Raw genomic sequence first — 18,795 nt, 5'->3', positions numbered from 1 at the left:
TAAGAGCTATGAACTTCTCCCAATTCCTAATTTAAAGCTCTTTGAACTTTAGTCCTTTCATCAGAAGGGAACCAAACAAATGCATTATCCATAAAAATTCATTTAATCCTCACAACATGCTCTAATATGATACTAATATCATGCCCATTTTATATATGCAGAGACTGAGTCACAGTGAGATTAGGTAACATAAAGTGCTGCAGCTACTAAGTGCCACAGCAGAGTTTTAAATCCAGATAGACTGGCTCCAGAATTTCAGCTTTTAATCATTGCACATACTACAGCTTAAATTAAATAATTTGCTAAATGTCTCCATTAAAAGGTAGATTCCATGAAATCATAAGCTATTTACCTTGCTCTTAAGGCCTAGCACATGGTAGGTTTGCAAGAAATAGATGTTGAGGGGTGAACCAAGTGAGGTAGCTATTACCATCCCTGATTTACAGATGAGGAAAATGAGATTAACAAGACTGAAATAATCTCCCCAGAATCAAGCAAATAGACAGTACATCCAAGATCTGAACTGGGACCACTCTGACTTCAAATCGCTTCCTCATCCCTTATTATACTGCACCACACTAACTCTTTTTAGAAATCTAGAAACCTGCAGAAAATGCATAAACAGTAAGAAAGCAGTGGGGAGAATCTGTCCCTTGGGGGTACATGTTAAATCACTTTTGTCATGAGGCCTTTCATAATACTTTGTAAGAGTAGGTGCTCAACATCACATGCTACTGATGGTAGTGGCTTTGAGGTACATGATGATGATGATTAGGATGAAACTTATGATGAAGAATTAATCTTAGTAGCAGAAAAAAAAATCAAAGTTCTACTGCCAGGACATAAGATTGTTTACCGTAGTTATGCCTTTAGATATCATGTGTACCAACTATGATGTGTTCAGTTTAAGTAGATCTGCTATTCTAATGGACAGGCATTGTCTGGGCAAGTGAAAAATTCATTCAAGTTAGTCATGAAACATCAGATATTGATTCAGTATGGTTATTAAAATGTCACTCCACAATCTAGTCCACAGTTGTTTATTTTCTTAAAATTTTTTAACTTTTTAACTCTATCTTTGATATTGCGCAGAATTACTTCAAACAGGAAAGGGATAAAATAAACCTAAATTAAGGAAAACTGACTGAACTGAAAGATATCAATAAAATAGTAATAAAAGTGCAAAGGAAGTAAAGCAGATTTACTCTTGTTCTTTACAGATTCAGAGCTAAAACTAGAACAATTTGTATTTTAGCAGATGGCTAATTATTAGTCTAATAGGAACCAAATTCATGTCACCAGCAACAAACTCAGAAAGCTGTTATCTTAACAGTGACATTCAGTATAGCTCCCTCCTATAATACTCAATTGTTTTCTTCTTACAGAAGGAAACTGAAAAGAATTGGAAAAGCAGACATTTACTAGCAGTCAGGTTCAGCTGCAAAGCCCAGCCACAGGGTAGATCAACATGAATAAGGATCTCTTACTGTCCAGTCAAGCATGGGATCCATGCCCAGACTGGGTCTCTTGATTGGATTGTAATTTCTGGAAAATTTTACAATTTTATACCTCATGTTGTGAGTAATAAGAAATAAAATAATAATAACAAATGTTTGCTTAATGACAAATAAAACATTTGTTTTGCTAGTTTGAGTGACCTAATCTAATGCTTCAATATTTTGATCAATAAAAGATTGAACTATCTTCCACTAACTCTTAAAGTGGTAAGAAAAGAAGTGGAATCAGTAAGATATGTGTTGACAACAATCTATGAGCAAAGGTCAAATTAAAGTACATTGTCCTTACTTTTATCCTTTCCTTTCTCCTTTCTGGCACTTCCTTACTCATTCATTCAACAAGTATTTATTGAGTACACTATCATGAACCAGGATGTGTGTGTGGATATGAAATAAGGTTGCCTTATCAGCCCACTTAAGGAAACCAGGACACCATATTGAAATATGGCATTTTATGGAACGATAAGTGGTTCAAACAGCTGTGAGAAGGGAGGTCAGATGGAGAGAACTTCCAGCTGGTAATCAGATGAGGTCTCTGAGACCCTTCTTGAATCTCATCAGGATCACCAGTCCATTTACTTCTCCTTTTTGTCAACACATTGGGCTTTTTTCTTCACTTCCCTCTTTAACAGTTTATATTCAGTTTTCTAACATCTCCATAACACTCTTGAACATTCTATATGTACTTATGTCCTATTTTTTAAAAAAATACTAGTCCTGGAAAAATCCACCTATTGATTCTCTCCTTGTCTGTATTCTTCACTGGCATTCTAATAAGTTTTTTTTTTTTCATATTACTTTGCAATTGTATTTCCTTTTACAATTTCCAACCCTGATACTTCCCACTTCTTCCGTGATGTTAGCAGTTGATATTGCCTACTGCCTTACAAAGAGAATAGATGCCATCAGTTGGACATCTTCTCAATCTAAATCACCTCCTCTAAATCACCAAACATACATCATTCTCTCCTCACCCATCTCTACCCTCACTCTTTTTGCAAGAGAGAAGATGGCCTTTCTTTTTGCTAATGCCAAATCTTCCAGCTGTGCTTTGGATCCTACCTTCTCATAAAGTTCCTATCAGGAAACGTATACAAATATTCCTTCTGTCTGCAACATTTTCTAATTTTTCCTTTAAACCTGATATTTTCTATGGATTTCAAGCTCTCAAGCCTTGTGCACAGAAAAAGCTAAAAAAACTCTTATCTCACCCCTTGTTTTAGTTGGCTAAGCCTGCTGAAATGCAGGTACCATATAATGGGTTGGCTTTTACAATGGAGATTTGATAACTTTCAAATTTACAGTTCAGAGGGCATGAAAATGTCCAAATCAAGGCTTCAGTGGGAGATCATGTCCTGAAGATAGGCTGCTGGGGATCCAGAGACGCCTTTGTCACATGGACAGGCACATCGAGGGTCTGTTGGTCTCTCCCTTCTCTCCTGGGTTTCATTGCTTTCAGTTTCTGCCTTCAGTGACTTCCTCGCTCTGTTTCTGTGGGTTTCTCTCTCAGCGTCTGTATCTTTTTTTCTCTGTCAGTTTCCAACTGCTTCTCTCTGTATTTCTCCTATTATAAGGAATTCCTCTAAGAGGATTAAGAACCACCTGGGGCAGACCCAAATGAAATAACCTAATCAAAAGGTCCCACCCACAAAGGTCTACACCCACAGGAATGGATTAGCTTTAAGAACATGATCTTTTCTTGGGTATATAACAGCTTCAAATCATCACACCCCCCCATTCTCCTTTGGCAACAGCAAACTTGGAAAAAATATTGTGGATATGTTGCTGTCTCAATTTCCTCATCTCCTGATCACTATTAACCCACTCTGATATGTTTGAACCCACACCCATTCACCAAAACAGTTCTCATCAAGGTCCTCAGTGACTTCCATGTCACTAAACACAAGCCCCCACACACACTTTTTTTTTGGCTTTCATCTCATTTAATTTCCCAGCGTTATTTGACAGTGTTGAACACTGTCTCCTTCTTGCAACACTTTTTTCTTTTGACTTCTGGTATGTCACATTCTCCTGGTTTTCTCCCATATTTGGCTACAACTTCTTGGTGCTATCACCTCCTAATTCTCTTCTCCCAGGAGGTAACTGTGGACTTCCTCCAGGTTAGGCCCAGGCTCCCTACCGCTCACTTTTCCATCTCTGCCTAAGCAATCCCTAGGCTTTACTTACCACCTAGATGACTCTATTGTATGTGAATCTTATACATCTTCTAAGATGTCCTCAATCACCGCCTTCTTTCTCTTTCTTGGTCAGCACCCCATATGGAAATAATCACACCTCCTCTTCGTGGTGATTGCTGAAGCTGTCATTTGTTCTGGGTTTTAAAATTTGAGTAGACTTTTAAAAGCAGACTATAGGAATAGAAAACAATTTTTTCCAGTTACTGCAAGTGACAAAACAAAGACTCAAACTCATGAGAAATATAAAGATTCAGGCAATTTTTGGAATGAGGAAGTAAACTGTTTAACATAAGCACAAGTTTTAATGATAGGTTGAACTTGGCTTATGGAGGAATTTGGATGTCAGATGAGGAACACTGTCTCCACTCAACAGATAATAGTAATCCCATGATGATTTTCAACAAGGGAGATACAGTATCAAAACAGTGGTTTCAGATGACAAACCTCAGAGACCCGTGTGAGGTGGAAAGACACTATGGAAGCTGGAACATGAAGTTGGATATAATCAGAGGCTTTTGGTTTGGGGACTATAAAGTCTTCAATAAAGATAACATTGAAAAGTGGAAGGAAGAATGGGCCCCAGAAAACATACTGAAAGACAGCAACTAAATTTGGGGTGCAGGATATGCAGCACATGATAATTCAGGCTGAAAAGTCTCTTTAACTTTGAAGGTGATGTGAAAAAGAGAGTCACATTTTAATGTACAGTCAGGAGCTGAAACTATGGAACTAGCATCTAGGAGAGAAACCTAGGGTGCTCATATTAATTTAGAAGTCATATTCAGAGAATAATAGCTGAAGTTCTGAAGGCTGAGGAGATCCCAAAGAGAAGGATGTAGAGAAGGGGAAGAGAAGAAGGTCCACGATGAGATCTTAGGAGGTATATAAAATGTTAAGGAAGGAAAACAAAGAAAGAACAACCAAAGAAGAAATTTAATTTTTGCAGGGACATATGTCAAGGAAAGGGATCATTTCAGAATGCTTCTGAGAAGTCAAAGGGAGAGGAGACTATTTGACCAATTCTGAGTGTTTTTAAATACCTACAAGAAATTAAGATATTAGAAATAACTCAGTCTTTTAATAAATGTGGTTAAAGGAAGAAAAAAAGCATTAAGATACTAGTTGGGAGGGAGAGTAGAATTGGTGAAAAGTTTGTATTTTTGCTTGCTTGTTAAAGGCTAAGGGAAACCTGAGAGTATGTTTGTATAATGAGGAGGGGCAATTTTTGGAGAAAGGAGTAATAACACGGGAAAGAAGTGACTAAGTGATAAACATTCTCAAAGAATGAAGAAACAAAAGGAACTAAAGGAACAGAAAAAGGTAAGTTAGAGAAAAAAGGAAAGTAATGTAATGGTCAAAAATAGATCAGTTGTAAGACCCTGAGAATGATGAGCTCAGGAGTCTATTCAAAACGGATGAGATAAGGTTTTAGGGCAATGTCAGAGAAGAGAAGATAAGAGAGGAATAAGATCACAGACAGTTACGTGTTTCCTAAAACGGCCATGCATGAGATAAAAACGAGGAGCTGTCAAGCTTTTTAGCATTTTTTTTGGAAAGTGATTCAACAAGTTTTGCCCAAATGACTGTTTTATCTATTATATTTTCAAAAGTCTAAACCTGGGAAGGCAAATAGGTTTAATCTGCCATATCAACTCCAACTGATTAGTAAACCCATAGTGCCATTGAAAAGGATTGTGAGGGCTGGTTCTAGCTCAGCAGGAGAACATTCTGTGACTGATTTGCAATGTCTGCATTGGACCAAGCATAGACGAGTGATATATTTGCTAACTCTGGAACCATAGCTATTAATTATTTAGTCCAATTTTCTGACATACAGATAAGAAGAAAGACAGCATTTAGATATTCATCATGGGTTTACATGAAAGTGGAAAAGTCAGATAAAACCACCCAAATCCTTAGCTGAAAGATTTGGACCTTGAAATCCTATAGTTCAGACAGATTCCACTTGTTTCTCTAATCTGTTTTCAGATTTTATGTTCATTCCCTCCTTCCAAATTCATCTGAGGCTGGTTTGTAAATATATTTGAACTTAATATTTGAAAAAGTATAAACAAAAATTTGCATCACTGTTCCAGAATGGATTTCTGATATCCTTGCAACAGAGAGAAAAACTCAATTCTGAATAAGCATGTTTTCAAAACATGCTCCTTTACGGGCTGGAGGGGAAAGAGGATGGTAAGGAGGACACAGAGGGACGGCAGCGCTCTATGTAGAGAGCTCTCTGCAGGTGATGCAGGGCAGGCGTTGTTGCCATGGCACAACGGCTTCTATAGTGTTCAACTCCTATCAGTGATGCACGTATGGGTCAGTGGACTTGGGAGGAAGGCAGGATAGGGTGAGGGGGCACGATCTTCCCGTGGAACACCAGCAACCTCTTACCCTACTCAGTGCCAGCGTTTCTCTGGCCACCGTGCTCAGGCCAGGTTTTCCTACACCAAGTCACCTCAAAACTCGGCCATGTACTATTCCCAGCATAAGAATTCCACTTCTTTGGTTCCTAGTACTGTCCACTGAAGTCATGGGATAAGTACCTTCACACAAATGGAGCTGTGAAGACTCGTCGACACTTTTCTAAAGTAGAAAAAACAAAAAAAAAACAAACAAAAACAGTAAATGGAGACTAAGCCACAAATCAACTCCACCTATTTTGTGGCTATTCAATTCTGAATCTGTCCTTAATTCTCTTTCAGATTGTGTTCTGTTGCCTCGCAAAGAAGTTGCAATCTTTCCCATAATGCTCATTTCTTAACACTTAAATTCTGGCCTATCCAGGTATTTGCTTCTTCCTTACTTCAGCTCCTTTTATAGCTCCTCTATTTCTGTAGCTCTTTCTTATTTCCAATGTGGTTTCAGAAAACACGCAGTTTTTCCACCATTCATTTGTTTCAATGCATTAATCTAAACTGGAGTTAGAAATTAGCTGTAAGGGAGAAAATCAGAAGGACCACCATTTTATTTCAGAGATTTTATTAAGAAGTTATACATTAATGTCATTCTAGAGTACAATTAATTTTTTGATTGGCATTGTTGAAAATAATTTCTATTTTTAATAGTTGCATGCTTGTTGTCTATACTTGTGTTACAAAATTCCTCTGCTATTATGTACTGCATTGTTCATGTGAAGCTGTTTTTAAAGGAAACACAGTTCTGTCTTGATAAATATCAGGAAACTACCAGATGTTTCCTACTGTCTAAGCCAAACCACTCAACAGTATGATCATGCTTTCACTGACAGTCATGAACTGTATGACACCCACAGCCTCCCCTATAATGCAGAGTTCAAGGCTTTAGCACACAGCAAAAAATGTGCAATTAAACAGTTCAAAAAACAAACAAAAAGTGATAAGCATCATTCTGATACTGTTTCGCCTCTCTTACTAAAAAAAAGGAGTAATCATATTTAAATTCTTAATCCAGAATAAATAAGGAATAAACTTGCTTTCTAAGATTATGTGACATTCACAGAATAGAATTTAAATTTTTTCTCTTCCGAAAAAGGGAGTATAATTTAAGAGTTAAGGGAGAAAGAATAAATTAACTTGTTGTTTAAGAATAATATATTATATACAATGGAATATCGAGTGGTTGCAAGAAGGAATGAAGCTGTGAGGCATGCAACTAGGTGAATGAAGCTTGAGGACAGTAGGTTGAGTGAAATAAACCAGAAACAAAAAGACAAATAGTATAAAGTCTCACTAATATGGACTGACTATAATGTACAAACTCTGAGAATTCAATTTTAGAGCATAGATTATCAGGGGAAGTCTTATTGTAAAGGTTCCTGAGTTGTAAGAGCCTACAGCAGTTCCATCTATTCCCGAATTGTTAAGGTTATTTCTAAATTCTGAGTTGTTGAGCTCTTTGTTTATAACCTGGCCATTCCCTAGAACTTCAGGTATCTGTGTGAGAAATACCTGAGACTCAGAGCCAGAGTTCTGAAGCTATGAAAGTCAGCATCACCCCATACAGCAACCATTAAAAAAAAAGCTGAAAAAGAGTTCAGACTTCAATTAGAGATATGAATGAAACTGATCTGGTTAGGACTAAGGCAAATCAGACTTAAGGGTAAAGGACAATATTGACTTTGTTTTAAAACTTCAACTTCTGTCTGAGACCAAAGGAAGAGATATTTATTTGGTGCAAAATTTATATTATCTGTAGCACGCTATCTAATTTAACTTGTATGGTCAGTTTATTTGAACTTGGAATCTTGAATAGGGAGTGAGATCTTTTTGGTTTGTACAGGTTAGTGTGATGCCCCAATACATCCCAGAGTATATCTGGGCAGAGAATAAAAAGTATTTGCAAAGCACCTTTGAGGGACTGGAACAAAATATGGAAATATTCCTGATAGTCTCGCATGTTATTGGGTACTACCAATTTAATAGGCCAAGCCCTTGATCTTGGGGCTTGCCCTTATGAAATTTATTCCTGCAAAGGAGAATAAGCAAAGGAGAAGCTAAGCTTACTTATAATGGTGCTTAAGAGTCACCCCCAGAGAACCTCTTTCATTGCTCAGATGTGACCTCTCACTGTCTAAGCCAACTCTGCAGGTAAACTCACTGACATGACTCCCAGGGGTGTATATCTCCCTGGCAATGTGGGACATGACTCCCAGGGATGAGCCTGGCCCTGGCATTATGGGATTGAGAAAGCCTTCTTGGACCAAAAGGGGAAAGAAAAATGAAACAAAGTTTCAGTGGCTTAGAAATTTCAAATAGAATTGAGAGGTCATTCTGGAGGTTATTCTTATGCATTATATAGATAACCTTTTTTAGTTTTTAGTGTATTAGAATAGCTAGAGGGAAATACCTGAAGCTGTTGAACTGTAATCCAGTAGCTTTGATTCTTGAAGATGATTGTACAACTATATAATTTCTATGTTGTGACTGTGTAATGGTGAAAACCTTGCAACTGACACTCCCTTTATCCAGTGTATGGACAGACGGATAAGAAAATAAAGACAATAAATAAATAAATAATAGAGGGGGATAAGGAGGTATGGGATGTTTTGGGTGTACTTTTTAATTTTAATTTTTTTTTTTTTTAGTAATGAATATGTTCAAAAATTGATTGTGGTGATGAATGCAGAATTATATGATAATACCATGAACCACTGATTGTACACTTTGGATGATTATCTGGTATGTCAACATATCTCGATAAAATTTCATTAAAAGAGAATAAGATACTAAAAAGGGCTAATTGTCAAGCAAGTTTCTTATTTGAACAACCCAGAAGTGGTTGCATTGCACTTGCATAGTTTATGTGCTAGTCTTGGGGCCACCTTGAGTGGGGATGAGGTGGGGAGAGAAGACGGAGTTCTGGACAGAATAAATGGCATAGGCAATGACTGGGAGCCAGAGAAGCTTAAGGCTTACTTAGGTTTTAGTCCAAAATCCCTAGATAGGTGTATATAGGAGAACAATGGAAGAAAGAATAAATTCAAATAATAGATTCAAAATGTGTGCTGTGGAATCTTGAAGACAAGCTGATGTAAGTTGTCCTTCCATTAGCAGGCAAAATAAGGCCATTGAGGGTTTCTGAAAGGGACATGTATTATTGGGCATGTCATGAGATTCCTTGTGGGGAGGGTAACAAGAGAGGAGTGTGAAGGACAGGTGTCATGGTAAGTCTGTGTGTAGGAACTCGGGAAAAATTGCTACCAAACAAGTCAGAGAAGTTCCAAAATATAGACACAGGCAGAGAAGCATGGTGGGGTGAGGTTCTGAGGTGAAAGAAGGAAAGGACTTTGAGTGGAAAGTAGCTTCCAATGATATAGAAGGTGCCTAGTGAATGAGAATTTAAATGAACTTGATTTGGCAATTGGAAAGTCATAGGGAGGAAGTTGGCAGCAAAACTGGAAGTGAGAACACACTATTTCAAAGAAGGAGCAATTAGTCAGAATGGAGGCAGGCAAATGACACAGACCATACTTGAACAGGTGTGAAATGGAATAGAAGCATGGAGGGTATTGCTCTCACAGGAGCCATGAACAAAGGAAGTTTTCTTCTTTTGTTTTATCATTGTCATGACTGATTTGAGCAGAGAGTACAAAACACATTTTTAGGTAGAAAAGAGGAAACCAGTCGAGAGTGAGAGATCCAGAATCTAAGAGAGAAGGCATAGCTTGTAAACTCAGGTGCCAGGAGATTCAGGGATCTGAGAACTCAAGAGGATAGGCTTAGCAAAAAAGTAAAATGCTTGCCTCCCCATCAGAAAAGAGAAGGAACAAGAAAAGAAAGGTGAACATTTGACACATTCTTAGGTAGGAAGGAAAAAAATTAGAAGAGTGTGCATCTGATGTTCTCAGCCCTTCCACTGAGTAGAAGTGTAGGGCATTCGTCAACATGATGGCAGCCTGGAATGGGGCTGGGCTCTTGAAGAGTACAGAGAAAGTCTGTAAACTGATGCTGTGGAGAAGTCAAGTGAGAAGCCAAAGAACCCTAGTGCAGAGAAGAGTCGAGACAAGGTTATTCAAGTTTTCTCCACACCTCATTAGCATCCTGGGAGCAGATGACAACCACGACTATGATAAGACAGGATCATGACCTGCCCACAGAGAGACAATGGAATCCTTTACAATCTTTATCCCTATCCTTACTGCAGTATGTTACATGTAACTGAGCCACTTGCACTAGAAGTTCCCACCTCCTTTCTGCCTGAGTTGACAAAAGCAAATTGTCCTGACACAGACCTTCTCTATTCTGGGAAGAATGACTCCTGAGCTCTCTAAATCGACCAGATGCTACTAGGTTCTCCTGATGTGAGCTAAGGCACACTGCTCACATTACTCACTGGTGCTCAAAACAGATGATAAGGAAGGAGTGAATCAACTTGCCCAAAAGGCTCAGAGCCACATGAGAGGGAAGGGAAAAAGACTCTGATTCCTGCTCACTGTAGTTTGATTTTAAGGAAATCTGTTAAGTTTGGCCAATGGAACCCAAACCTACTCTGGCAAGAAAAGATACCAAAGGCCCCAAAGGGAAACCCACTGGAAAGGAAGGGTCTGTTGTGGGCTGGTGACCTGGGCTTTGCTGTTGGGTAGCTGAGACCGGAATCACTTCAGCCACCAGCCATCCTGACTCTAGTTGGTAAATAGTGGTTGAGCACATGTGTGAACCAAGCAAAGGAGTGCTACATTTTGGACCTAAGCCTGCATAAAAAGGCTTCAGTCCAGCAAGTACCTTCCTAAAATATGAGCAACTTTGCTTTGACTGTTCAGAAGCAACAGAAAATGTGAAATGATCAGGCTTTCCATTTCTCTATCCTCTTGGCATTTGAAAGCTCAACTGCTTCCTTTTTTGGGCTAAATGAGCCTTGGGACTTGACTATTTGAATTCTTAAGAGGGAAAATATTAGACTTTGCAATAAACAATATAAGGGATTGAGCAATTTATTGAAATATAGCATTTTTATTCCAAACTGGTAAAGTCCTTCCTTCCAGTTTAGGTATCTCCTCCACTGGAATATGGGCACCCAGAAACTTGTATCTTTAGTTCTTCAAGATAATTAGTCTAAGGTTCACACTCAACATTTTGACTAAAATAATGAAGGAAGCTTGAAAGGCCATGAGGAGAAGAGGAAGGAAAAGGACACAGCAGCCTCCATAGAGGGGCTGGTCCAAAAGCTCTCAGCCGTGATCTGACCCGGAGGAAGGCAAGCTGAGGGTAAAAGTGAGCAAAGGTGATGTTGGGCCAGGATGAGTGTGCCAGGGAAAAATGTAGTTAGTCCTTCCCAAAAGGCCTGGGAGCAAAGCCCAATAATCAGAAGAGTGTTGGTGCAGGGATTTGCTGTAATGGCAGGGGCAGCATCCAAAGGGAAACTCAACCGAGCGAGCCAAGATGAAGGGGTGGCTCCCCAAACAAAACAAGTTAAAACAGGACAGAGGGATTGAGTTCACATTTAAACTTAAAGGCTTGGGAACATGCATTAATTCCGATGGCAATGCAGAGGCGGAGAATTAATTACACATGAATGTACTAATGTTGGATTCCCAAGCACCCTTTGTTTCTCAAAAAGAAATAGATGCAGGCCCTGGCAGGAAATTTAAGCAAAACAGGTGGTAGGTTCTTCCTAATGGTAGCAAACATAACAGGGTAAAGCTATTTTAAACAATAGCACAAGAGTTTATCTTAAGAAAGGGGTCATGTTTAGATGAGGAAAGAGGCAATGAAAGGTGAGTCACCAAGGGAAGAGAAACAAAATGTAATTAAATGTTTTTCATTAGAAATTCACTGGAATTTGGAGGTGAATAGAGCAAAGGGAGAGGGAGGATGTTGGAGGAGAATTGGATGGCATGGCCCCAAGAGTAGGCTAGCTGAGAGGTTACCTTGACAGAGATACCTGCTACTCAGTTTGTGGTTGTTTTCTTTTATCTTGTGAACTCCTCTCTACCAAAGTGTTGAATGATATTTGCTACATACAGAATTACCTTGTGAGAGCAGCTTTGGGGAAATGAAGAAAAAACTCAGAGAATAGAATAGTGATAAGAAAATGCAATGTGAGTGGGCTAAAAGGATTACTTGGATTTGAATTCAGAACCACAGTTGACCTGGAGAAAGTAAGTCCTGGAAATTCACATAAATGGGCTTCATCTTCCCATGGGTCATCCAACAGGAGGGCTGAGTGAATTTTATCAAACTCACAAAGGACAGTGTGAATTTATCTGACATCATCATGATACAAGTATGATGTTAATTTGGCTGGTCACCTGGTCCAGGTCGGGTAGAAACACAGAAAATCAGAAAGTGGGGGAGAATTGAGAGAAGTAGAGGGACTAGAGAGGAGGGTGTAGACAAACAACAAGACTCATATAAGGTGGAGAGAGCGATGAAAGCCTAGAAAATGCACAAATTTGAGATTTTTAAAATTTTGAGTAAAGATAAAACCTCGCTGGCAAATATAAAGAGGAAGTGAAGATGATAGCCATTAAGCAGTGACTGCAATACTGGAGCAAAAGGACAATACTGGTATTTATATTTATTTTGCATAAATCTGAAAAGTTGGTATTTTACCATAAAGCCAATGTGGTTGACATCATATTCTACATTCTGAGGTACTGCTTGTCCTGAGACATGCTCAGGGTCCAGGTCTGAGGCATTTTTCACCTTCTGGCTTGGGTAATAGAGGAAAAAAGTCCTAGTTTAAATAAATCATCCAAGATGACCAGAGGTCAGGCCCCTGACAATTTTTCAGGCTTAGAAGGAGAGGAGAGCAAAGCGCATCAGTAATCAGCCTATAGAGACAGGCTGGGAGTTAGACAAAGGAAAGATTTCCCACCCTTCCCTATTCTCTTCTACTCCCTTAGCCCCTGCCACACACTCTCCTATTCTCCTAACTGCAACTCCCCCTCCCCCAGCCCCCATTTTTTAAGAAGATTCTATCATGGACTTCAGAAACTGAGGGACTAACTGGCTTTGGGGAACTATAAATGGCAGAAACATGATAAAGATGATCAACTCACTAGTAAACCTGGGAATCAAATTTAAAACAATAATATCTTTTAGATGGTTAAGAAGTGGAGGAAGGAAGTCAGAATGCTTTTTAAACAATAGCAAAAACTGTACATATCATACAAATGTACAGCTCAAAGACTTCACAAAGAAAGCACACTCATGTAGCTAGGAAACCAATCAATAAACAGAAATTACCAGCACCCCAGAAGGCCCCTTCAGGGCCCCTTCCAGTCATACCTCACTTCCAAGAGCAAACATAATCTTGACTTCTAACACTATAAGACCCATTTTATATTAAAAAGTGCACTGTTGTTTCATTATAAATTTTTTCTTGTTTTTATTTTATTTTACCTTTTCCATTATGATTTTAATATTCTGAGTATAGCTTGAGATAGAAAGTATTAATACTCCAAATCAGAATTATACCAACAGTACGCTAATATTTCAATACTTTGAAATAGCACAGTATAATGGCATAGTGGTACTGTAATCATTTGAGTTAAGGAGATTGAGAAATTCTGAGGTTGAAGTGTTAAAAGGGTCATCATCTTGGACCCAGAAGTTGACAGGAGATAAGAGGAAGGGTGAAGTCAAGATCTCTGAGCCAACTGCTGATGTCATGAAGGAAAAAGTGGGCTGAGCAAGTGATTGTGTCCAAGGGAAAAGACAACAAAAGTGAGCAGCATGAACTTCACACATTAATAAGTGAAGGCGATAAAGTGGTAGCAGTATATGGCAGAGGAGAGCTCATTGGTCCATGAGGGAAACTTGGTGGAAAAAGGAGCAGCATTTTGACTGATTGTGATAATAGGAAAAGCTAATTAAGAAGGTGGTTCGGTTTGATTCCTGTCGAATGTAAGGTACACAGGCACAGCGGAGGTAAACACTCCTAGTGTACATGTCTTGTGGAAGTCCTCAACACAGTGAAACAATAGCATGAGCTAAACTAAAGGTCCAAAGGCAATCACTTTCATATGGGTATAAAAAGGCCATCTTCCCCTTAAGGTGGAGTCACTTAACCATTTTGCCTTAGTGACACTTTTGAGATGAAGACAATGGATTGTCTCACAGGGGAATGGGGATCAATCGTATACACACAACAACACAACATTTTAAATAAAATTTCAGGTTTACTGACTCCTGAAACTTTTTCACACATGGCTGTGTATATTTCAGGTTAAGAACTCCTGGTTTAAGGAAAATGGGTATTTGAAAAAAATAGCATGTCAAGTGAGGATATTTATTGAAACAGAGTAAATACAGCGTAGTGGGAAAAACACTGATTTATAGCCAGAAGTCCCGACTAGATATTTGACCTTGGGAAAATTCCCTAAGGGGTTAATTTTCTCATGTCTAGGCTAAAAGTAAATCATGGGGGCATAATAGTTATTCTTCTTACCTCTTAGGAGTAAATGAGATAAGGTGAAAGTGCTTAGAAAACATCAAAACACCCTACAAATAGAAGTCACTATTAGTGTTTCCCTTCTCTCTTGTTAGTTTATTCAGCCCCAAGAGTCCAGCTTTTCTTAGAATCTTGAACACATTTTTAGCAGGAAAACATCTTCTTCACACTGGTAGGTAAATGGATGAATTGTTTTGTCAACAATCAGTAATCAAGATTGGAAAAATAAAATAAATGTTTTATTTCAAATGGGGCATTTTCCTGTAGAAACTATTTGTGGCCTGAATTATGAATTATGTGGTCAGAACTGTCCTGTTATTTCAAATTTAGGCAAATTATAAATATTACCAGAATTATACATTTCCATCTTTCTTCCTAATTCCAGATTTCATCTTTTGGATATCCTTACCCAACATGTCTGAAGGGGAAAAAATAAAAATAAAATGTGGGGTTGCATTGTGTGGTAAGTGGCAGTAAAGCATTCTATCAGAGAAGCATTATAGCAAAAGCCTATTTAAGCAAAGTCTGATTAGATGGATACCACATTCAGCAGAAATGAGGTTTAACTCAGTTTTTAAGAAATTCAGGGGGTTGAAATAAGTCTAATGAGTTTTTGGCAATAATAATAACAATAGAGATGGAGGGTAAAATAAGAGGAAATCAGAGAAAAGAGAGGGAGGGGGAAAGAGGGAAGAAAGGGGAGAAGGACGAGGAGGAAGAGAAGGAAAAGGTGGGGAGTAAGAAAACCAAGACACCAACAATATTGTGGAAGACCAAGAAGATACACGGAACTCTAAGGCAACGCTGTGTCTTTTATCTTCATTCATTATTTCAACCTCATTCATTATTTATTTATTAAGGGGAACACAAAAGATGTATAAGATGCAATTCTTTGTTACATGTGCCTACACCAGGTAACCCATGGTTCCAGGTAAAAGAAATTCACAATGCCTCTCTAGAGAACTAACTGCACATCAGCCCCAGGAAACAATAGTAAGAAAGGAGAAATTACACTTCCAGGTGGTATCAGAGTCTGCCTTTAAATCTTGGTTCTACTGTTTAAAATCCAAGCAATGTATCTAAGCATTTTAAGCCTCAGTTTCATTTCTTTAAAATAGGGATAATCCTAGTACATATGTCATAGGATCTTTTTGAGGATACAACAAGAGATTGGTACAAAGCCCTTGGCACAAAGCTGATACACTCAACAAATGTTGGCAAATAGGTACAAGAATAGGAAGAAACCTCAGAGAAAGGAGACTACACACTTGATAGTCTCTTTGTGTCCTGCCACTAATTTGTTGCACATCTTTAAAAGGCCACTGAGTGATGTTCTCCTCATCTATCAAAAGCTGGACTTCAAGTTCTAACATTCTAGGCCAGTAGTCTTCAAATTTTTGTTGACTCAAACCCACAATGAGGAACAAATTTTACAGATCAACTTAAACACATATTTGTTACGTAAGACAAATACTTACCCTTTTACTATATGGAAGTTATGCTGTATTTTAGTTTATTCCATTCTATTTTATTAAAAATGTTGGTCACACTCCACTAAATTGACCACTAATGGAATCTAACATGCAGTTTGAAAAACAGTGATTTATAGCAGGAGTTGTCAAACTTATTTACAGGCCAAATCCAGCCTTTTGTTTGCTTTTATAAATCAAGTTTTATTGGAACACAGCCATGCCCATTTGTTTATGTATTTATTGTATATGGCTGCTTTCATGTGCAAGTGGTTGTGAAAAAGATTGTATGACCTACAAATCCTAAAATATTTACTATCTGTCCCTTTATAGAAACAGCTTGACCACCCCTGTTCTTGTGTAGGATTATGACTTATCAACTCAGGAAAATAAACTTAAAACATTAACCTTACATCTGTTTTGAAATATAACAAAGGCATAATCTTATGCCCATTTTAAATTAATGCAAACAAAAAACATTGTCACAAATTTAGATTCTAAGCAGTCAACGAAATTTTATAAATGTGTTTCTTTACTGTTTGGGGGGATGCCCTTCCAAACAGTATAGAAGAATCTCATATTCACAGGGTCTGCTACCAAATCATTGGCTACATCTAAGTTGTGACATGCTTTGAGCTCATGATTTGTGTGTCCTCAAACTTGTCACTATGTTACCCACTTATCAACCAAGTATTAGAAAATTCTTTCCCTTCCAGATAACCTGTATCCATTCAACAATAGAAAAGTATGAGGCATTATGTTACAAACTTTTGACATTGTGAAGGAAATCAGAAGCTTGAGAAATACTGATCAGTATTAAGGAAAAAGAGTTCCACCTTTATAGGAGGAATGTATTGTGTCAAGAAAAAGAAACCTCTTACACACAAATATGCCCAAAGAAATATCAGAGAGACCTTCTAAAGTCCAAATCCAGATAGAGTGGTCAGGAGAATTAAAACAAGATCAAATTTGAGAGGAGGGGAATAAATCAAACAGCACACCCAGCTTCTCTGGTCATCTGTTTTGTCTCTGTCATCTGAGATTGGGTATTAGGAAAAGTCTAGGAAGAAAGGCAGGCTTCCCCAGAGGGTGATCTAGAGGTAGTTTGAAGGCAGAGGGGAACCTGCTATCAATTTCTGAAATATCGGTAGGTTGGCTTATTGCAGCCTTTGTGTTCACCAGACTGACTCACCCGTGTTGGAAACAGAAATAAAAGCTGTGATTCCATTGAGTTTGGCTTTAATGATAATGCAGTCCCTCTGCACCAAGAGGCGATCAACTTGCAGGAGTGCTTTCCACTCTATAACAATGATGTGAAACGGACATAATCAGAACCTGTAAACTTCTGTTTTCCAGAAATTGATGTGTCTATAAATAGATTAGGAAAACTTAATTTTTCAGAGGCTGATTTTCTCCAAGTGCAATTAGGCTTTGCCACACTAGCTGTGAGGGTCTGTCAAGTCACTGAAGCTCTCTCAGACTCATTTTGGTGCTTCTCCTCTCACAAAAGCTTCCAAATCCACTCCCTATTAGTTTTTACAACTACCGTCTTAGTGAATGCCCTATCTCTACTCTTTGCCTTCAGCATCAAAACCTTCTGGTTTATTCTAATAGAGCTTCTTTTCCACATACTCCAAGGTTATTTCTATGGGCTTCCATCACCAGGGTTGATACCAAGATCTTGACGTGGCATGGTGGATTGACTTCAAAACATCTTCAATTTTCCACCCTTGCTTGTATCCATGTTCTTTGTCATATAAATTCCCAGACCCTCCCATCAAGAGGGGGGATCTGTTTTCCTCCCCCTTGAATCTGGGTTGGCCTGGTATCTTGCTTTTGACAACTGAATGCAGTGGAAGTGATGGTGTGCCAGTTCTTTCCCTAGGGCTTAAGAGACTTTTTGTAGTTGCATCCTTTTTTCTTAGAACTCTGCCATGCCATGAGCACAAGCCCAGGCAAGTCTGTTAGAGGATGAAAGACACATAACCCAGTCACCACCTTGCCCCATTCAATACCCAGCCTACACCCAGCCAACCAGCCAGCTCCCAGCTGAACTGCCAGCTGATTGCAAATGAATGAATGAGAACAGCCAAGATCAACAGAGCCTTGCCCAGATAAGCTGACTGGTGGACTAATAAGCAATAAAGAATGCTTCTTGTTTTAAGTCATTGAATTTGAGGCAGTTTGTTACCAGCAATAGCTGATGCATCCAACATTTCAAAGACTCTTTTTTTTTTTAAAACCAAAGATGGTGCATCCAATTAACTAGCAATTCCCTTCTGTCCTTGTTATATAAATTTTATAACTTCCCACTTAGTCTTCCAAGCCATATTCAACAAGTAGAATTTTCTCTCTTAGTTTACTACTTCACAAATTCTTCTCCTTCATTGAAGCTATCCTCTCTCCTTCCATGAAAATGTTCCCAGAAAACTGATAGAACATATCCTAGTCTTTCTCTAATAACCCACTTATTACCCCTACTCAAACACTTAATCTACTTTCACTCTGTACATAAAATTGGTTAAATTAATTGAACTTCATAAATGTCACTGTCATTTGTTTTGCTTGCCAGTTCCTAGAATGTAGGAAAAATATCAGTTGAACTTGTATATAAAGTGTCATGTTTTAAGCCTTTAATCCATTTGTTGAATAAAGTTGAAACAAATGATATTTAAATGTCTAAATTATTCCCATCCCAAATGGTTAATTCCAAACATTAATGGCTGATCT

The sequence above is a fragment of the Choloepus didactylus genome, chromosome 5 (genome assembly GCF_015220235.1).
Source record: "Choloepus didactylus isolate mChoDid1 chromosome 5, mChoDid1.pri, whole genome shotgun sequence".
Taxonomy (NCBI): domain Eukaryota; kingdom Metazoa; phylum Chordata; class Mammalia; order Pilosa; family Megalonychidae; genus Choloepus; species Choloepus didactylus.
Note: the sequence above shows the minus strand (reverse complement) of the source record.